Source organism: Haliaeetus leucocephalus, unplaced genomic scaffold (assembly GCF_000737465.1).
Source record: "Haliaeetus leucocephalus isolate CR32 unplaced genomic scaffold, Haliaeetus_leucocephalus-4.0 Scaffold186, whole genome shotgun sequence".
NCBI lineage: Eukaryota > Metazoa > Chordata > Aves > Accipitriformes > Accipitridae > Haliaeetus > Haliaeetus leucocephalus.
In genome coordinates this window covers 75,969-80,013 of record NW_010972622.1, presented here as the reverse complement: position 1 = coordinate 80,013, position 4,045 = coordinate 75,969, and positions in this window count along the sequence as shown.

Below are 4,045 nucleotides of genomic sequence, written 5' to 3'. Positions count from 1 at the left end.
GGGGGGGGGGGGGGGCGCCCCCCCCCCCCCCTTTTTTTTTTTTTTTTTTTTTTTTTTGGCCTTGGCTTTGGGAAGTTTGCTGCTTAAAAACCCCAGTGGCAGGGGGCTGGGAGAGGGAGGCCTGCTGCAAGTGCCCCCCCAAAGCCCTGGGACCCAGAGTTATTGGAGAGGAGGCTCTGCAAGCATCTTTATTTAGGTTTTAGTCTATTTATTTATTTTTTCCCCCCTTTCTCTCTCCAACATCGATTTATGCTGCTGTTAAACAAATCATGGTCTCAAACCCCTTTGTGATAGCTGGGGATGCGGATCTGGAGAGGGAGAAGGTTATCATTCATCCTGGGGAGTTTATATGTAAAGCTCATCAGCTTTTTTTTTTTTTTTTTTTTCTTCTCTTTCACATCCTGCTTTAGGGATATTAATATAAGCACGAGGCTGGAAAGATAAAACATATCGACAGGACATGTAACCATTACTCCTCTTTAAGCATTTCCTCCACAGAGCAGGGAAAGGTGTTGGGAGCCAGTTGGGATTTTGGCTTTTTCCCAGGAAGATCCCAGCCCACACAGCTGGGGTGGGGAAGTCAGATAAAGCCCAGCCCTAAAAAAATAAAGAAATAACATGAAAAGACGATGAGTAAAGAACACCCAAGGCTCGGCCCATCCCGTGGGGGTTTGGATATTTTTAATATCCTCTTATATAGGCAAGAAATCAAAGCGGAGAGGGGAAGAATAGGGGGGAAGGAGGCACCAGGGAGGGGAAAAAAAAGAGGTTTAATGCAGGAAAAAGCAGAAAATCTGCAAGGAAAGCGCAGCCCCAGGTGCTGGGAGGTGGGTGATCCCTCAGAGCACCCCAGTGCCCCAAAGCTGAGGCAGGGCAGCACCCCAATTCTCCTCGGGGGTGGGGGGCAGAGCTGGGCATCTGCACCGCTGCAGGCTGGGCTGGAGTCAGGAGGAGGAGGAGGAGGAGGGTGGGGAGGAAGGAGCATCGCTCCAAGCTGGATTTCTCCCTCTTTTTTTGAGGGGGGTGTTGGAGTTTGGAGTTGTGGGTTGGGATTTTTTGGTTCCTGGAGGGTGCTGTACCGCCCCTCCCCATCCCAGGCTGGGTGTATCCCATGGAGGGGGGTGCTGGGGATGGCACCCGGGGGGGGCAGGTCCCTTGGGTGCCAGGGACACCAACCGGGGGTGGGCTCCTGCCTGCTGCCCACAGGAGGGTCCTCACCCACCATCTCCCTCAGCCTTGGCCGTGACACCACTGGGGCTACTACAGAAGGAGAGTATAAATACCCGGGGAAGAGAAGGCAGGGGGGAGAAAAAGGAAAAAAGGAGGGGGTGGGTGGGAAAGGGAAATAAGGGGGGGGGGGAAGAAAAAAAAAGGAGGAAAAAAGAAAATAAAGAGAATAATGGGGAAAAGGGGGGGGGGGGAAATACAGGGGGAAAATGGCTGTTCCTGCTGCAAACAGCCCAAACCACGGTCCCTTTTTAGCCTCTTGACGCCTCCATGTAGAGAGGCTGAAAGAAAACTTTATTGAAGTTCGGGTAAACGGCAAAAAAGCGGGTTCATGGAAAGGCCAACTTTTCTATCCCAGCAGCTCTATTGGAGGCGAGCAAGCTGACCCCGGAGCCCTCCTGACCCGCTGCCTCTCCCCACGTTGTACCTTCTGTGTCTGCGGACATAGATTTAGAGGCACCATCGCTGTTTAGAGGCTTTGTAGGTTTTACCATAGTAATGGGGTGTATGGGGAAAGGGGGGGGGGAGCTGGGGCAGATGCGATGCGTGTTATGGCATTGTCTCCTCGCCAAAATAACCCGGGAGAAAAAGGGGAGAGAAGGGTGAAGTGGCGGCCAAACTTCTCTCCCTTCTTTTCCTCCAGAGATGCTCTTCCTCCCGGCTGGTCCAGGAGCGCTCCCAGCCACGTAAGTAACCCCCACTTCAGGGGGAAAAAAAAAATAATAAAAAAAATCAAAATAATTAAAAAAATTTTAAAAATCAAAATAATTAAAAAATTAAAAATGAAAATATTTTTTAAATAATTAACCCAAAGCAGAGCTAAAAGGAGCCCCTGAAAGTTTGGGAGGTGTGGGGATGAAAATCAGGCTGCAAATGGGAGCGGAGGAGCGGTGATGCGGGAGGAGGGGGGCAGAGATTTGGTTGTGGGCAGCGATGCAAAAATAACCCCGAGTTTCTCCAGCGGAAAGGAGCTGCGGGACAGACGGACAGCCAGCCACACGGATAGATACAGGGATGGATGGAGAGCTGTAGGGAAGAAATGCTCCCCCCGAGGCATCAGAGCTTGCTCATCCCTGGGCTATATGTCCCAGACCTGGCCCTGCACCTATAGATGTGGCTGCAGGAGGTGCCCCCACCTCCCCCCCGGGTGCTGCATTGTTCGGTGCTCGGATAATTCGCTTTACTTTGATTATTGGGCTATAAAACTCCCAGCAACAACGTGTTTCTGGAGGCTCAAATTAACATCTGAGGCCAGGGCTTTTTTTCCCCCCTTTTATGTTCTTCGAGTCCAATTTGTTTTGAAGTTCCCTGATAAGTTTTTACCGGATCCTTTCGCAGCTCGGTCTTTATTTTATGGTTTTTTTTTCTTTTTTTTTTCTTCCCCCTCTTCTCTTTAACTAGCTTCGCTAAGGACTCTGGTTTTAAGAGGGCTGCAAAGTCGTTTTACGAAGGGTTTAACTGGCAATAAAAAAAAAAAAAAAGCGCGTGAGGAAGTCTTTGTATCCAGAGCCTGCGAGGAATGGTAACCCCTCTTAAATTTACACCAGCAGGCTGAGAAAATTAGCTTCCTGTATTGCCTGTTAGAAAGGGGAAAAAAAAAAAAAAAAAAGGAAAATAACAGCTCCAGAGATGCTTTGGGGAGATAACTGCAGGCGGAGGAGGGTCCTCAGCAGCCTCAGTTTTATGAGAACTTTTTAATTTTATTTTTAATGCAGTGGAAATACATTATTCCCCCCCCCCCTTTTTTTTGTTGTTGTTGCCCCAGGGCTCTCCTGTTGAGCGGGGTTTAGTTCGCAGTTAACACGGTATTACGGGTCCTTCCAGCAATTTCCTTCAACCCCTCGTAGGTTGAAAATGTTCCTCTCCGGCGTTAATTGGAATTAAAAGCCAAAACACGCACCCAGGGTTAAACGAGTGAGTTACTGGTTCGCCCCAGACCTGACAGCACCTCCAACGTGCAACTTTTATTTATTGTGCTCTCCTATATCATTATCCAGAGATATAGTTTTATGTACTTCCTAATCTGTCGCTGTGATTAATTTTGATGGGCAAGGTACCAAGCTAAACATTTTGGGATTTTTTTTTTTTTTTTTGAGTGAAAGACTCGGATTTCCTTTCCAAACAGCCAGCAGCCGCCGTGGGGATGCTGTTAGCAATTTTCAAATATCACCTTTTCCTGCTTGTTTGGGTGTTTGCTTCAGTGCAACTGGATTCTTCTTCTTCTTGGGGTTTGGGTTTTTTTTTCGGGGGAAAAAAGGCGTCTTGGTGGTGTTTTGGGGGGATTTCCTCCCCACCCCCCGGAAAACAGACGTGCATGGGACAAGCTCCAGGCTACTGGAGTGAGCCAAATAAATAATAGGTAAATAAATAAATCATCCCTTTCTGCGTAGGGAATTAAATACTGCTTTGTAAATGATTAACTTTTCCTCCCATGTCTTAATTAACATTTTTCCTTGCTCTCTAATCCAACATATGTATCGCATAATTTCCCGAGCCATGTAATGGATAAGCTGGGATGCAGCAGAGGGGAGAGGTGAGACCCCTCCCTGCCTCCGAAGGGATATTTAGCTGTATCCCCCAAAGAAAAGTTGGGGGTTTTATATTTTTCTCTGGTTTTTGCCTTCTTACCGAGGAGTTTGCTGCCCCGATGACACTTTTTGATCCTTTGCCCTTCCTCTGAGGAAGAGCATGGGGGTCCCCCCGCTCAGGAGCAGCCGGAAAAAAATAATTCTGCTGGGGAATAAATTGTTATTTCTCCCGCCGGGGACGTCAGGAGGTTTCGGGCAAAGGACTTCTCCAAACTTCATCTGGTTTTATT